General features: G+C 44.4%; 1 protein-coding gene across 44 annotated transcripts in view; it reads left to right on the forward strand.

The window, feature by feature from the left end:
* The first annotated feature begins 47 nt into the window (after positions 1-47).
* The window catches only part of LOC102158154 (uncharacterized), a 145,383-nt gene continuing 127,584 nt past the window's right edge, over positions 48-17,846 (forward strand). For 13 of the 44 annotated variants that reach the window (XM_085004914.1, XM_085004952.1, XM_085004926.1 and 10 more), the window contains exons 1-2: positions 48-399; positions 1,808-1,874. The gene's annotated coding sequence lies outside the window, so the exon portion shown is untranslated. Of the gene's footprint in view, positions 512-1,807; positions 1,875-5,079; positions 5,186-17,846 lie in introns of all 44 variants that reach the window. The other 31 variants (XM_085004944.1, XM_085004913.1, XM_085004919.1 and 28 more) reach the window with 6 other exon arrangements.

A 17,846-nucleotide genomic window follows, 5' to 3' on the forward strand; every position in this document is an offset into this window, starting at 1 on the left:
GCGCGTGCGCGTGGGGGCGCACGACGTGCTCGCGGCGTCAGCGCTCTGCGCGCGCGTCCGGGACGGTCTGCGCTCCCGCCGGCGTTTGCCGCGCCGCTGCCTCGCTCGTGGGCGACGCGGCCTCCCCCGCCGTGGGGTCTGTCCGACCTCGGTGCCTGCGGAGGGCAGTGCCGACTCTCAGTGAGCCTGTCCGCTCCCGTCGCGGTCTCCGCCGGGGTCTGGGCGTGGGGACGCGCGAGTGGGCACCCGCGCAAGGTAGTCGGCTTCTGGGAGGCCGTTGGAGACTCCGCCGCCACCCCCCGCCCGGTGCTTCGCGGAGGTTGGAGCGCCCGATGCGCTTTAGTTGTTAGGAGCGTGGAGCCGAGGGTAACATAAAGTTGGATGCTACGGCATTTCGAGGTCCGTACATATAGAGTCCACTTTCAAAACGAAGTCCTTTTCTCGTTGCTTCACAGTATCCTCCGACGACCCCGTTCCTTCTCAAGTGCCGGAAAAGGAGCTTATTGGCTGGGTGAGGACTGGCACCTGTGCATCTCTGCGTTCTCAGCGCCGTCACTGTTCTGACCTGTAGCAGGTGTTGAAACATGTTAATGAATGGGCACCGGCAGGACTCCTGTTTTGCCCTTTACTGGCTCATGTAATGATGATTTATTTAGCTAACAGATACTCCTGAGGAACTGCCGTGTGCCAGGCACCTTTGTAGGCTATTGGGATACATCGTGAAGGACACAGACGAAAGTCCCAGCTTCGGTGGACTTTAATCTAGATTTGACAGAGAGTAAACACTAAGCGCTATAAAAGTAAATTATGGTCGTAATACATACATGCCATGAAAAAAAATTAAGAACAAGCAAAGTAAGGAGAATCATGATTATGTATGGGTGATACAGGTTATAACCTTAGGTGTTCACAGAGATTCTTTTGTATATATTTTTTGTATATATGAAAAAATATATGTGATGTACTCGTAGGTCCATGGAATATGTATAAAAACAGTCTATACTTTACCATAAAAAAAATACCGTAATAAACGACAAAGCAGATTTTACAGGTCATAGTCTTTGTAATCCAACAAAATTGGTATGAAATAATAAAAACTGCCCCAACAAGGTTAACTGTAATTTAAATATCATATTGGACATTAGAAACACCTCCCTAAATAACATTTGGATCAAAAAAGGAATAAAAATTAGAACAACATATTCAGTAAACAAATCAGAATACTTCCTACCAAAAACCTTGGGAACAAATGAAAGCTGCCCTACTAGGCAATTCTGTAGGCTTTAATGTCTTTATTATTAAAGAAGAGGGAAAAAAAGATACAAAATTACTATCAGAAACAAAATGGTAGTACGAGAAGAAATAAAGAAAACAATTGAAATTAGTAAAACAAAAAAACCCCCCAAACTTGCATCAGTAAATCCAAAAGCTTGTTTTTTGAAAACACCAATAAAACAGATAATCCTTTTTTGACCCTGATTTTAAAAGAAGAGAACAAAATTATACAAGCTAGAAATGAGAATGGAGGTGAGGGTGGAGAAGGAAATTCAAATGTAAACTATTAACTAAAACTCAAAAGCAACATGTTTGAAAACTTAAAAGATATGAATGACTGCCTAGTAAAATTTATCTAACAAGTGGAAAACATGAAGAGACTAATTACCCTAGAAAAATTGGAGATTCAATGTCTACTATAAAAAATAGCATGGAGACTTGACAGTTTCACAGTTATTAAATGTTTTCACAGTTAGATCCTTTTTAATCTTTAAAGAGTTATAATTAATTTTTTTTTTTTTTACTCTTCTAGGGCACAGAAAAAGATAGAAACTCCCTAAATCATTTCATGAAGCCAGCTTTACTGTAACCTGATAAAGGTAATATTTTAAAAAAAACTCCACAGTTCAGGTTATTTTGTGAATATGTATTCAAAAGAGAATCCAGTGCCTATGAAAGGAGTAATTCAAGGGTTGTATTTTGTTAGAGATTAGGAAATCTGTAAGTATATTTCATTGCATCCATAATTTAAAGGAGAAACACCATATATTGTGTGAGTGAATGTGAAAAAGGCATGTGGAAAACTAAAAAAAATCATTCTTAATAAAATAGAAGTTACGAACTCATAGGGACTATGTAAAGTCCAACAGCGAGTACTATTCTCAACACTCAGAGGTTAAGATACTTCCTATAGAGTAGGGAAAAAAGAGGACATCTGCTGAGTACCATTGTTATTCAGTGTTCTTTGGAAGACTAGTGAATGCCAAAAAGAAGTTAACGTAGGCTTAGAAAATCCGCCGGATTTCAGTTAAAAACAACTGAATAAGGGAATTTGGTAAGATTTCTGGATATAAGAAATATAAACAGGCATTCTTGTTGTGCCTCAGGGGTAATGAACCTCAGTAGTCTCCGTGAGGGTGCAGGTTTGATCCCTGGCCTCTCTCAGTGGGTTAAGGATCTGGCGTTGCAATGAGCTGCGGTGTAGGTCGCAGACATGGCTTGGATCTGGTGTTGCTGTGGCTGTGGGGTAGGCCAGCATCCGCAGCTCTGATTTGACCCCTGGCCTGGGAACTTCCATATGCCACCAGTGTGGCCCTAAAAAGACAAAAAAAAAAAAAAAAAAAAATGTGTGTGTGTGTGTGTGTGTGTGTCTATAAACAAACCAATAGGCTCTTTATTTTCTATCAATAACCATCCAGAAATGTAGTGAGGTAAATATTCCCCTTGCAATACAGCACGTACTATTAGAAATAGTATTTATGTATTTGTTCAGTATTTGGTATTTATTTAGTGTAGATATTTATAAATGTTGGGAATGGATGTTAAAAAATCAGTTTTATTAAAAAGGTATGATTTATATGCAATAATATGCATACATTTTGAATATGCAGTTTGTTGAGTTTTGACATATATATACCTATATAACCATCACCCAATCAAGCTATAGAAATTTCCATCACTCTAGAGAATTCTCTCATACTTCTTTGCAGTCAGTTCCTCACCAATGCCTCACAGAGGCAACCCCAATCTAATTTCTATCACTGGAATCACATAGGCTCTTTTATGTATTTGGCTTCTTGAACTCAATTGAATGTTTCTGAGATTTATTCATGCGTTTGCATGGGCCAGCAGGTTGTTCTGTTTTAGTGCTAACTACTCTTTTCATTGTATGGATGTACCATGGTTTGTCCTTTCTCTGGTTGGACATTTGGATGGCTTTCCGTTTGGATTGTTTTCAGTTTTGGACTCTTGTGAATAAAGCTGTAACGAACATTCTTGTACAGGTCATTTTGTGTTCACATGTTTTCCTTTCTCTTGGGTAAATATCCAGAAGTGGAACTGCTAAATCGGATGGTGTGTATACATTTAACTGTATGAGAAATTGCTAAACTGTTTCCATAGTGACTGGACCACTTTACATTCCCAGCAGCATCGTACGCCAGGGTCACTTGCTCCACATTTTCTTCCTCACCTGGAATTTTCAGTCTTTTAAGTATTAGCTGTCTTTTTTTGAAGTTCCCAGGCCAGGGATTGAACCCACGCTGCAGCAGCTACCAGAGCCACAGCAGTGACAGTGCTGCATCCTTAATGCACTGAGCCACCAGGGAACTCTAATATTGGCTATTCTGATAGGTGTGTAGTGGTGTCTTTTTGTGGTTGAAATGTCCATTTTCCAGATATTTTCAGATGCTTATTTGTCATGTATATATTTTAAAAAATGAAGTCTTTGCTTATTAAAAATTGGGTTGTCTTGTTATATTTAAAAGTTTCTTTATATATTCTGGGTATAAGTCTTTGGTCAGATATATGAATTGCAGATAAATTCTTTGCATTAGTTGTATCCATCAGATAGTTGTGGAGCTAGTGGTGGGAGTTGATGAGGCTTTTTTGGGGGAGAGGGGGCACAATACCTGTGGAAGAGGAGGAAGCATGATTAGGCAGGGAAAGCTTATATAAAGGGGTGCCGAGCTGATCCCCATGCTAAGATAGGAAGGGAGAAGGAAGTGGGATTGGGCAGGGGGAGCTTCAGGCAGTAGGTAGATCTGGGCAAGTCTCGGCTAACATACAAGAGGGGTCTGGAGCAAAGGGCAAAGAGGAATTCTGCATTAGGCACACATGGCCAGGCCTAGGTACCCCTGCCCTGCTCAGTAGTGGCTGGGGGAATGCCCTGGATGCCTTGGCTAGAAATCTGAGGGGAATCCCACAGGTGCCAGTGGCTGGAGACTGACAGCCTACTCCGTTGTCAAGAACTTGATCTTTCAAGGTCCTTTCAAGTGTATGATTCTATTTTTTCCAAAAGAGCTTTCCTTTCCTTTCCTTTTTTTTTTTTTTAATGAGCTATAAATAACAACGACGTCTCCTGCATAAATTTTGGTGTCACAGTGTGAACTTACTCAAAATATTTAGTAAACTTATCTTGCATCTCAGTATCTCTTATATAAATACCCTATGATGAGGTCAAGCTTCAGGATTCACTCTGTTCTCTCCCAAGTCTTCTGCTTATCGTTCATCCTTGTCTCGTCTTTCAAAGCCTTCAATAACTCTTTTTTATGTCCTTCTCTTTCCCATCTCTTGCTCAGTTTCATTCTTTATCTCAGTCTTCCACACTTTATTTGTGCCTTTTGCCAACTGCTCTTTTGTGGTTGGTGTAATAAACTCCGAGAGGGCACAGACCTTTCTCGGTTCCTCTTCAAAGCTTCGCACATATACTGGCTTTAATCATTGTCTCTGGCGACCAGCCAGCACAACTCCAGAGCTCTTGATGCCAAGGGAAGTAGTTTTCCACTTTTTCTTGTCCCTTCTAAATTTTCATGTTCTGTGAACCTCCGGGGCATCCAGTTAGTCACTGGAGTCTTTGGGTGCTGACTTTTAATTGCTTACATGGCGTTTTCTCGAAGCCGTGAAATATGTACTGGAAAAATAAAGTCATTGCTAGCAGTGAAAATGATAGGAGAGCATTAAAAACATGGCCTCTAAAGTCAGGGCCTGAGAATTCGTAACCTGCTGAACTGCAATGGGAACTCCCCGCAGCTTAGGCTCTTAAAGCGCTTATCTGAGCCCCAGCTGTCTCTTCCCACTTCCCAGCAATCCAAGGGGCCGTGAACTGGGATGGTGGGGTCGCAAGACAGAGCCAGCCTGGACCCCTGAGCGACCACTCTGAGGGAGCTTCCCTGGAGAGCCCAGGTCTAAGGTAAGGAGGACTTTAACTTGTGAAGCTGCTAGGCGTACACGTGTTACCCTGCAGAGCCCTGCAGATGTGAGTACTGTATGTGCTCGCTGATCTTTCTAGGTATTTCCTCATGCTCTCATGGTTTCAAACAGCATCCAGCTGCCTCACCTCACCCTCTCCTCATGGGTGTCGTTACACCAGACCTTACCTCTGCTTTAGACTTGCGCGTTCAGCTATAGGTTGGACATTTGTACAAAGAAGTACCAGAGGAACCTCCTACTTAATCTGTGTAAAACTGAACTCATTGTCTTTCTGCCCCAAACCCACTCTTCTTCCTGGGTTCTCAGTGTCAGGGGGTAGCACACCTGTGCCCTCACGTTTTGAAAGGCGCGGTCGTGAGGGGAGTTGGTTGAATATGGCCCTGGAAGGCAGATGTCTGTGCAAGGGACTATCATTCAGCCATAAAGAGAATGAAGTCCGGAACCTGCTTCGGCACGGGTGAACCTTGAAAACAGTGTGCCAAGTGAAAAGAAGCCAGTCCCCAAAGGCCACGTATTATGTGATTTCATTATGTAAACTGTCTAGAATAGGCAGATCCACAGAGCTGAAGATTGTCTGTCACGGGTCAGGAGGAGGGTGAAGTGGAGGGGCCTGCAGGTGGTGCAAGGTTTTCTGTGGAATAATGAAAATATTCTGGAATTAGATAATGTTGATAGCACGCACCTTTGTGAATATACTAAAAGCCACTGAACTGTATACTTTGAAAGGTGAATTTTATGGTATGAGAAATATCTCGTTTAAAAAAATTAACAGAAGAGAAGATGAAATTTTAAAAAGTCAATAGGTTACAGTTCTAGATCAAAACAGAAGGTCAAAGGCTAGTTTTGAAGAAAGCCTGTTATCTTGTCGCACAGATTTCACCGTCAGTGTTTGGAGAACACGGTGTCTCTGATAATGATGTAACCTCAGTTTTACACTATAAAGCCAAACTCGACAGTGCAGTTTATACTAAGCAGTGTTACTTCAAGATGGCTAGCAGAGTGAGAATGGAAAAAGAAGAAGCTTTGAAAATGGTGAAGCACATGCAAGTGTAAGATTAAAAGCTGCATCATACAAATCTAGACATCAAAAATGTTTTGTGGGATGCCAAAGTTATATTCACTTGTATAGTTATTTATCATGTAATTGAAATCTAGTTGGTTAAAAAAACCCGCGATAGAGTATGGGCTCTGGTTTTAGACCACTGGGGTTCAGTCAAAATTTAGCGCTTCTAGCTGTGTGGCCTTGGACCGAACTTGTCTCTGTCTCGGTTTTCTCATCCATAAAATGGAAATCGTGCCATAAATTTTAAGATGTACCGTTATATTATGTACCACTAAAACCAAATGTTTCGGTCAGAACCACAGTGAGGTACCACTTTATACTCATTAGATGTCTTTAATCAAAAAGTAACCGAGAGACTTTGGCCCGTGAGAGAGTAGAAGTTGCCACTCTGTCCTAATAACGATTGAAATACTGAACAGATAGAACAATCAACAGCTCTTCTTCCAGATGCATTAGAGAAATGAGATCCCAGGGCAGACTATCTCTCCCAAATTGGAGAGACAGAAAGTGGACACAGAATCACAGCATACTGGAGCATAAACCCCAAAGCAGACAGCAGTGCCAGGGTAGGAAAACCTGAACAGTAATTGATGACTCCCTGGAGGCCCAGGAGGCCCTGGAGTGAGTCCCCCCCACTTAGAAGCAACCAAGATGTCCTTCAGTAGGTGAATTGGTAGGTTCCGTTACATCTGAATGGTAGACTATTACCCAGTGATAGTAAGAAATGAACCATCAAGCCCTGGAAGGACATGGGGGGAACTTGATGCATGTTATTAAGTGAAAGAACCTGGTGTGAAGAGACTGTCTATTGTAGGGTTGAGCTGGCAGAGAGGGATGAATAAGTGAGGCTCAAAGGGCTTGCGGGCGGTGAAACTACCCTGTATGAATCTTACCGTGGTAGATACACTCTGTTATAAATTTGTGCAAACCATGGAATGTGCAACACCGAGAGTGACCCCTGAAAGAAACTGTAGACTCTGGGTGATAAGGACGTGTCCACGTAGATCCATCAGTTGAAAGGAATGTCCTACCGCAGTTCGGGGAGGCTGGGGCAGGGGCAGGAGCTATGTGGGACATCTCTGTCTTGTGCCCAGTTTTGGTGCAAACCTAAAGCTGCTCTAAAAGACAAAGTATTATGAAGAAAATACTGGTGAGAGTTCCCTGGTGGCTCGGTGGGTTAAGTGTCCAGCGTCGTCACTGCTGTGGCTTGGGTCACTGCTCTGGTGCAGATTCGATCCCTGGCCCGGAACTTCAGCATGCCCTGGGCGCAGCCAAAAAAAAAAAAAAAAATATTGAGCAACTTCCGACAAAAAGGTCGAATCTTGTAAGATAATGGAAAGAGAGACTGAGGGAGAAAAAAGACGGAAGAAGTTTTATTCCTGATACTTCGCTATGCCTCAACTTTGCTGGCCCTTCTGAAAACATGCAGTACAGGAGATGAGGACAGACAGTCCTCAAGGAAGGCAGGCAGATGAAAAGAAGTCCAGCATCACTGATCATCAGGTAAATCAAATCAAAACCACAGGACGCCACTACACCCCTGTTAGAATGGCCAGTAGGAAAAGCAATGACCGTACCAGTTGCTGGTGAGGATGTGAAGGAACTGGAACTCTCAGATTCTGCCTCTGGAGGTCAGATGCCAAAAATGTGAGAGCCACTTAGTAAAACACCCTGGCACTTTCTTAAAAAATTACTGTGTAACCCAACGATTTCACTGGTAGGTATTTGCCCAAGAGAAATTAAAGCCTCTGTCCGTGCAGAGGCTTGTGCATGATGATCCAGCAGTGACAGCAGGTTTGCTGTTGTTTTGTCATAGCTGCATTGTAGTCTGTCCTATGGATGTGACTGCCCAGCACTGAAAAGGATCGGCCGTTGATGCCACACCAGCATCGATACATTTCAGAATCATCATGCTAAGTGAAAGAAGCCGTACAAAAAAGGATATATATGCTGAGTCAATTTGTATAAAACTCCAGGCAATGAAAACGAACCTCTAGTGACAGCCGGCAGATCAATGGTGGCCAAGAGATGGCAGGTGGAGGGTGAGGCGGGAGGATGGAAGGATTACGTGGATACGCTCATTGTCTTGACGTGTGATAACTTCTCAGCTGCGAGCGTCTCAGTGTTTATCGCATGGCACACTTTACAAGTTTGCATGTTGGAGGTGCCTGTTGTGGTTCAGTGGGTTAAGAACCTGACAGTGTCCGTGAGGATGCGCGTTGGATCCCTGGCCGCGCTCAGTGGGTTAAGGGCCTAGTATTGCTGCAAAACTTCGGCGTAGGTTGCAGATGCTGCTCACATCATGCAGATGTTCCCGTGGCTGAGGTGTAGGCTGGCAGCTGCAGCTGTGGTTCGACTCCTGGCCTGGGAACTTCAGTATGCTGCGGGTGCAGCCATTAAAAAAAAAAAAAAAAAAAAAAAAAAAAAATTCAGCAGTTCCTGCCGTGGCTCAGTGGTTAATGAATCCGACTGGGAACCACAAAGCTGCGGGTTCCATCCCTGGCCTCGCTCAGTGGGTTAAGGATCCAGCGTTGTCATGAGCTGTGGTGTAGGTTGCAGACGCAGCTCGGATCCTGTGTTGCTGTGGCTGTGGTGTAGGCCGATGGCTACAGCTCCGATTAGGCCCCTAGCCTGGGAACCTCCGTATGCTGCTGGTGTGGCCCTAAAAAAGGCAAAAAGACCAAAAAAACCCACAAAAAACAAACAAACAAAATTCATGTCTGAGGAAAAAGCCATAAAGATTAGACGATCACCACAGCGGATGCAGCGACACAAGCCCTTGAGACTATCCACTGCCCAGTCCCAATGAAAAGGACCTTAGCAAACAAGGCAAACCAGGAGCTAGACAAGTCACTGACACATAGAAAAATAAAGTTAAAAAATTGTAACATTTATGATAGGATCACATCATCCAGTATTTGCGAATAAGTAACAAAAATGTATAAAACTTCCGTGTTAAAAACTATAAAATGCTGGGAAAAACTAGAGTTTCGCGGATTGAAAGGCTCCATGTTGTGAGCTGCTGATCTCGCACGTCCAGGAGGGTTGGGGCAGGGCTGTGAGAAGGGTGGGAAGCACCCGGAATTCCCAGACGCTGATGGTGGGCGTGTAGGCTTGTGACATCACCTTGGATCCTCGGCAGTGTCGGAATGCACACGTGGCCCCACACCGAACGCAGCTCAGCACTTCCACTCCCTGGTGCACGTCCGACAGGAGTGAGTGTGTGCAGCGCTGAAGGACATGTGCTGGGCTGCTCGCAGCAGGCCTGCTCCTAATGCCCCAAATCTGGAAATGCCTCTTCGTTCGCTTAGTTCTGCTTCGACATCTTAGATTTCGTAGTTTTCCTCATGTTTTGTTAGGTTTCTACCTAAGTATTTCATTTTTAGGAATGCTAACGTAAATGCGCATGTGTTTTATTTTATATTCCATTTGCTCATTGTCAGTATAAGGCAAAGTGACTGATTTTTGTATATTAACTGAAACCTTCCTGTAATTGCTTATTAGTTCCTGGAGTATTTTTGTCTTTTTTTTTGTTTGTTTTGGCTAATGCTCTACATTAGATCTCCAGAAAATATTTACCTTCTAACTGCAAGTTTATAACCTTTGATCAGTATCTCCACAGGCCCCCCCGCCTCCTGCCAGTCCCTGGTAACCACCATTCTACTCTGTTTCTCCAAGTTCAGCCTTTTAAGGTTTCACATGTAGGTGGTGTCATGCAGTACTTGTCTCCGTCTGACTCATCTCACTTGGCCCAGGGCCCTCAGGCCCATCCACATTGTTGCAAATGGCAGGGTCTCCTCCTTTCTCATGGCTGAGTACTGCTTCACGGCACTCAGAAACCACGTCTTTGTCCATTCATCCATTGATGGGTATACAGGTTACTTCATGTCTTGGCTGTTGGGAATAATGCTGCAGAAACCTATTTTTTGTTCCTTTGTATATATACCCATACGTGTGATTGCTTGATCTTAGGATAGTTCCTTTTTTTTTTCATTTGTTGGGGAACCTCTTATGTGTTTTCTTTAGTGCCTGAACCAGTTTACATTCCTGGCAAGAGTGCACAAGAGTTCCCGTTTCTCCACGTCCTCGCCAAGGCTTGTTATCTCTTGTCTTTCTGATGATAGCCATTCTAACAGGTGTGAGGGGATATCTCATTTTAGTTTTGACTTGCATTTTTGTGATGATTAGTGATGTTGCCCATTTTATCTTTTTTCTCTTTTTTAGAGCTGTACTAGAAGCATATGGAAGTTCGTAGGCTAGGGGTTGAATTGGAGCTGCAGCTGCCGGCCTACACCACAGCCGTAGCAACTCGGGATCTGAGCCACGTCTATGACCTATGCTTCAGCTCATGGTAATGCTGGATCCTTAACCCACTGAGCGAGGCCAGGGATCGAACCCACATCCTCATGGTCGGGTTCGTTACTGCTGAGCCACAAAGGGAACTCCTCCTCTGCCCATTTTAAAAGGAGATTGTTTTGTTTGTGTTTTGTTATTGAGTTGCATGAGTTTTTAAAAAATATATTTTGGATGTTAACCCCTTATGAGATAGGTATATAGTTTACAGATATTTTCACCCATTCTGTAGATGGCATTTTTATGTTGTTGTTTCTTTTGCTTGTTAGTTTGATGTGGTTCCACTTGTTGATTTTTGCTTTTGTCGCCTGTGCTTTTGGTGTCACATCTGAAAAGTCATTGCCAAGACCAGCGGTGAATTTACCCATTTTCTTCTAGAAGTTTTATGGGTTTAGGTGGTATGTTTTAAGTCTTCAATCCATTTCAGGTTAGCTTTGAGCGTGTGAGATAGGGTCCCATTTTATTTTTCGGCACGTGGTTAGCCAGTTTTCCCAGCATCATTTATTGAAGAGGTTATCCTTCCCCCATTGAACATCCTTGGTGCCCTTGGCAAATATTTGTTGACTATACATGCGGGGGTTTATTTCTGGGTTCTCTTTCTCTGTTCTGTTCCATTGGTCTATTTGTCTGTTTTTATTTCAGTAGCACACTAAAAACTGTACTGTAGCTTTTTTTTTTTTTTTTTTTTTGTCTTTTTGCCATTTCTTTGGGCCGCTTCCATGGCATATGGAGTTTCCCAGGCTAGGAGTCTAATTGGAGCTGTAGCCACCGGCCTACACTGAAGCCACAGCAACGTGGGATCTGAGCCGCGTCTGCAACCTACACCACAGCTCATGGCAACGCCGGATCCTTGACCCACTGAGCAAGGGCAGGGATCGAACCCGCAACCTCATGGTTCCTAGTCGGATCACTAGGAACCGATGCGCCACGATGGGAACTCCTGTACTGTAGCTTTGTAAGATAGTTGAAATCAGTTGCCTCCAGTTTTGTTCTTCTTTCTCCTGATTACTTTGGCTATTTGGGTTCTTCTTTGGTTCCATAGAAATTTTGGATTATTTTCTCTATTTCTGTGAAAAATGGCACTTGGTTTTTGATGGGGATTGTGGCTTTGGGCAGTGGGGACATCTTAACAATATTTACTCTTCCAACTGATGAATATGGGTTATCTTTCAATTTTTTTCTTCACTTTTTTCCATCGGCTTTATAGTTTTCATTGTATAGATGTTTCACTCCCTTATTTTTTTATTCTTAAGTATTTATTGTTTTTGATGCTATTGTGAATGGGGTTGTTTTGTTTCTTTTTCAGATATTTTGTTGTTTGTTTATAAAATTATGGAGTTCCTGTGGTGGCACAGTGGTAACAAACCCAACTAGTATCTATGAGGAAGTGGGTTTGATCCCTGGCCTCGCTTGGTGGGTTAAGGATCTGGCTTTGTTGTGAGCTGTGGTATAGGTTGCAGACATGGCTCGGATCTGGCACTGCTGTGACTGTGGCATAGTCTGGCAGCTACAGCTCCTATTCGATCCCTAAGCCTGGGAACTCCCATATGCCGTGGGTGCAGCCCTCAAAAGATTAAATAAATAAATAAATAAAGCTGATTTATGTATATTGATTTTGTGTCCTGCAATTTTACTGAATTCATTGATTAGTTCCAACAGTTTTTTTGGTTTAGTCTAGGATTTCTTTTTAAATATATAGTCATATCATCTGTAAATAAAGACAATTTTACTTCTTCCTTTCTGATTTAGATGGTCTTTCTTTTTCTTCCTTCCTTCCTTTCTTCCTTCCTTCCTTCCTTCCTTCCTTCCTTTCTTTCTTTCTTTCTTTCTTTCTTTCTTTCTTTCTTTCTTTCTTTCTTTCTTTCTTTCTTTCTTTCTCTTTTGTCTTTTTAGGGCCACACCTGCGGCATATGGAGGTTCCCAGACTGGGGGTCTAATCGGAGCTGCAGCTGCCAGCCTACGCCAGAGTCACAGTAATGCCAGATCCGAGCTGAGTCTGTGACCTACACCATAGCTCATGGCAATGCCGGATCCTTAACCCACTGAGTGAGGCCAAGGATCAAACCCGCAACCTCATGGTTCCTAGTCAGACTTGTTTCTGCTGCACCATGATGGGAGCTCCAGTCTTTTATTTCTTTATCTTGCTTGATTGCTCTATAGCTGGAACTTTTAGGGCTGTATTGAATAAGAGTGGTGATGGTTTGCACCCTAGTTTTCTTTCCGATCTTATAGGAAAAACTTCGTCTTTCATCACTGAGTATGATGTGAACTATGAGTTTGTTGGTTATAACACTTACTATGTTGAGATACATCCTTTCTATACCCACTTTGTTGAGGGTTTTTTTGTCTTTATTTAGGGCCACTCCCGCGGCATGTGGAGGTTCCCAGGCTAGGGGTCGAATCAGAGCTGTAGTTGCTGGCCTACACTGCAGCTCATGGCAACACCGGATCCCTAATCCACTGAGTGAGGCCAGGGATCGAACCTCTGTACTCATGGATACTAGTTAGATTTGTTTCTACTGAGCCACGATGGGAACTCCTGAGATTTTTTTTTAAATCATGAAATAATGCTGTATTTTGTCACATGCTTTTTTGCATCTGTTTAGATGCTTATACAATTTTTATCTTTTATTCTATTAATACGGTGAATCATACTTATTGATTTCATTTGTTGAACTCTTCTTACATCCCAGAGATAAATCCCTCTTTATCATGGTGTATGATCCATTTAGTGTACTATTATATTTGATTTGCTAATATTTTGTTGAGAGTTTTTAAGTATCTATTTTCATCAGAAATAATTGATCTATGATTTTCTTTTCGTGTAGTGTCTTTATCTGGCTTTGGTATCAGGGTAGTGCTGGCTTTGTAAAAATGAGTTTGGGAGTGTTTCATCCTTTTTGACTTTTTTAGAAAAGCTTGAGAAGGCAGTAGTCCTTTTTAAAATGTTTGGATGAATTTGCCAGTGAACCCCATCTGGTCCTGGGCTTTTCTGTATTAGGAAGTTTTTGGTTACTGATTCAATGTCCTTACTCATTGCTGGTCTGGTCAGATTTTCCATTTCTTTATGATTCAGTCTCGACAGGTTGTGTGTTTCTGGGAATTTGTCCGATTTCTTGGCGTCTGTTTGCTCATGGTGGTTTCTTATGCTCCTGGGTACTTTTGTGGTATCAGTTATGACTCCCCCCATTCATCTGACTTTGCGTATTCTCTTTTTTTCTTAATTTGGGTAAAGATTTAGTCTTTTTTTAATCTTTTCAAACAATCCAGCTCTTAGATATTTTCTGTTGTTTTTCTAGTCTCTGTTTGACTTATTTCTGTTCTGATTTTTATCATTGCCTTTTCCTGGTTATCTTGGGCTTGGTTTGTTCTTCCCTTTCTAGGTCCTAAAGTTGTAAAGTTAGGTTGTTCTGAGTTCTTTCTTTTGTCTTAATAAATGCATTTATTGTCATAGACTTCCCTCAAAGAACTACTTCTGCAACATCCCATAAGCTTTAGTATGTTGCATTCCTGTCTTCATTAGTTTTGAGATATTTTTATTTATTTTTTTTTTTTTTTATTTTTTTTTTTGTCTTTTTGCCATTTCTTGGGCCGCTCCCGCGGCATATGGAGGTTCCCAGGCTAGGGGTCAAATCGGAGCTGTAGCTGCCAGCCTACGCCAGAGCCACAGCAACGCAGGATCCGAGCCGCGTCTGCGACCTACACCACAGCTCACGGCAACGCCGGAACCTTGACCCACTGAGCAAGGGCAGGGATCGAACCCGCAACCTCATGGTTCCTAGTCGGATTCGTTAACCACTGCGCCACGAAGGGAACTCCTGAGATATTTTTAGATTTCTCTTTTGATTTACTCTCTGACTTTTTGGTTGTTAAGGAGTATGTTGTTTAGTTGCCGCATGTTTGTAAATTTGCTTGTTTTTCATGACCTTGACATCTCTGTGGAGTACTGGCAAGGCATCCTGAAGACTGTCCCCAGTATGAGTTTGCCTGATAATTTTTAAGAGTTAGCCTAGAGTTATGTTTTTTGGGGAAGGAATACCAGCGAGGTGAGCTGTCCTTTTAATCACATCCCGTCAGGGGATAAATGACCTTCACATGACACTAACTCCCATCACTTGGTCACCGTGGTGTTTTCCAGGTCTCGCCGTGGTGAAGATACTATTTATTGCTTGTCTTCGCCCTCACAGTAGAAGGTCTGTGAGCTAGGGGTGCTGCGTGTCGTGCGTGCTTCTGCGTCCTCAGGGTCTGGGGCAGTGCACAACCTGCAGGCACTCGGTGGGCGTGTGTCGAGAGGGTAAGTGCGTAAATGGAAGGATGCGCTGGGTTATCCCTAGCTTCCCGCGTCATCAGCTCTTTCCCCAGTTCGTGCTGACCCTACTTGCGATTACTAACAGCAGCGGTGTGAGAGCGTATCGTCTGCGTGCAGTACTGCCACCCGTTGCTCAGTGCCTGTGGGCATTAGCACCCCTTTGTGGACGGGGGACTTTCGAAAACTGTGTTTAATTGTGGCTCGAGAAGCCAGGGCAAGAGCGTCGAGGCCCCGTCCTTCCAGGCTAGGCGCGTGCACAAGCAGCTCGGGTGACAGTCGAGTGTGGAGAGCCAGGTCCCCTTCCCTCCGCTTCTGAGCCCCACGTTTCTGGGCGATCGGCTCAGCCTCTTTGACTGTCCCATCTCTGGAATGGGGGTGGCTGTTCTTCCCTGGCAGGTTGGTGTTGGGATCAGGGACTTCGCACTGCGCTGCGTTTCTCTTTCGGTGTCGGGATTTTACTCAGCAAGTGCTGGTTTTTACTTCACAATCTTCTGAAGCACGTGGTTGAATTAATTCTGTATTTTGGGACAGTCATTTTCTACAGAAGAGCATCTTTTATCTGGAAGATCAGTGCAGACAATTCCATTTCATCCAGAGCTGCTGATTTCAACATTTGCTTAGAAGCGGGCTGCGGCTTCCATTGTAAAACGCATCTGGCATAAGCGCAAAGAACTGCTGTTATTTTCCTACAGGCAAGAAAGCTGATGGAAGAGAAATACTTCACCCATGTGCACAGAACAGTTTACCCTCGTGCTGTGTGTGCACCTGAAGAGATACCGTAGGGTGCCCTGCAGCGGATGTGGCCCAAGCACTTGGCATTCACCAGAGCCCCGCCCTGCAGGTGCTTTTTTGGTAATGCGGCTCTTGCCTCCTTATTTCAGGAGCCGAAGTGACACAGCCCTGGTTTCTAATTTGCCCAGTGACTGAAGGTGCTGGTAACGTCACGGATTCCTAGTTCTTGAAGAAAGGACAGCGGGCATCGGGCTTGAGGGTCACATGTTCTGTGGGACTCGCTGCACGTCGTCGATGATTTGTTCTCCTGTTCCAGCCAGAGGAGTGGAGGGACGTATTTCAAATGCCCACTGGCAAGGGCTCCAGGTTCTTCTGTAAAGATTTGTGAAATTCCATGCCTTTGAATCTTGTCGGCAGTCCGTGGACATCTTCCAGGCTTCCTTGCGTAGAGCTTTCAACATGCAGAGCTGAGCTGGCTGGGCAGGAAACGTGTACATGAGCCTGTGTGCTTGCGTGTGTGTTGTGTGCTTGTGTACATGTATGTCTCTGTGAAGCTGCCTGGATCAAAATGCCAGTGTTCTGTCCCTTTCTGGTCGGAATTTACTCTGGTGATGAAACGGAAGCACCTCCTGCGTGGTGAAGCGGACCAGTCGAGTCCCGCTATTTATTTAGTCGAGTCGGCTCGGCTTTTTGGCTCCTTTCTTGTCCTCTTCTCAGCTTCTCATGAGCTGTTGAGTTCAGGGCAAAACCCTTTCCCTGCACCTCTGACAGTTCCCTCTGTGGGGAGAGGCAGGGGCAGTAGGTGTGAGTGAAATTCCTCTAGAGCCTTCAGTTTCTGTTGGCACCTCCATTCACGTGTAAATCACCAAATCTTGTCGGGCAGTTTCCACCTCTTCCCAAGTCATCAGGTGGTGGGTGGTGGAGGTGGCATAGCCCCAGAAGTTGGTTCGTGGGCTGCAGGTTCAAAAAAAGCACTCGTGACTGTTCTCAGCCGCTTTCGAGGTTTAGGAGCAGATGACGGAAAGGCAGAATTAAGCAAAAGTCATCTTATTAGGAGGAAGGACTTCAGCTGTTTGCTTTACCCTTTGTGGGTTGGTTCAGATTCAGAAGTTTCTATGGTTCTGTGAAGCAGGATTCTGGGCAAAAAATAAAATGAGCGGTAGGTCCCGCCAAATAGGTGCGATTTGCGATTTCCCTGCGAACCCTCTGAGGGTCCGCGGGGCTTACGGGATGTCCACGTAGCTGGTAAACATTTTTGGGTGTCTCAGGAAGAGATTAACATTTGCTTTTTTTTTTTTTAGGGCTGCACCTCTGGCATATGGAAGTTCCCAGGCTAGGGGTCCAATCGGAGCTGTAGCTGTCAGCCTACACCACAGCCACAGCACAGAGCTGCATCTGCGACCTACACCACAGCTCACGGCAATGCGGGATTCTTAACCCACTGACCGAGGCCAGGGGTCGAACCCACAACCTCCTGGTTCCCAGTCAGATTCGTTTCCGCTGCTCCAGGATGGGAACTCCTGCCTAGGGCTTTCTGAGCTCTAACCTAGGGCAGTTTAGAAGAGAAAATGACTTTACCATATGTTTCTTTTTTCTTCGTTTAAACAGAAGATGGCTGTTGTTGGGGTGATGCTCTCACAGAGAAGGGAAAGCAGGGCCAAGGTAGAGCCAGTTCTGGCTGATCATCCGGCACACTCACCTTCTCTGCCAGCTGAGGGGGTGCATCTTGTTAGCGAAGAGGAAATATATTTGTAGAGTGATTTGAAGAACATGCTGACAAGCTGGCTCGAATCATTTAAAATGTTCACGCTTTTCCCTTTGCTGCTGGCAGAGGAATCCTGGCAGGGGAGGGTGTAACTAAATGGTCCTGTCGCTGAAGTCGAGAGGCCAGCCCAGGACGCCACAGAACTCGACGGTCCCCTTTCCCTTTGCCCTCGGAGCTGGTCTGTGTGACATCCCTGAACCCTCCGAGGAAGCGACCTTAGAATCCGCCCTCGTCTCTTGGGGCTGCTGTCACAAAAGACCGCAGACGGGGGAGCTTATAAATGGCAGAAACGTATTTCTCACCGTTCTGGAGGCTGGAAGTCCCAGATCAGGGTGCCAGCCCAGGCAGGTTCCGTGGGCACCCACTTGCGGGTTGCGGAATGCCGATGGCTCGCCGTGTCCTCCCGTGGTGGGGGTGGG

This window comes from Sus scrofa, chromosome 18 (assembly GCF_054392235.1).
Source record: "Sus scrofa isolate SSC_HxYL_T2T_F1_AM1 chromosome 18, Sscrofa_HxYL_maternal_Yorkshire_Landrace_v2.0, whole genome shotgun sequence".
NCBI classification, from domain to species: Eukaryota; Metazoa; Chordata; class Mammalia; order Artiodactyla; family Suidae; genus Sus; species Sus scrofa.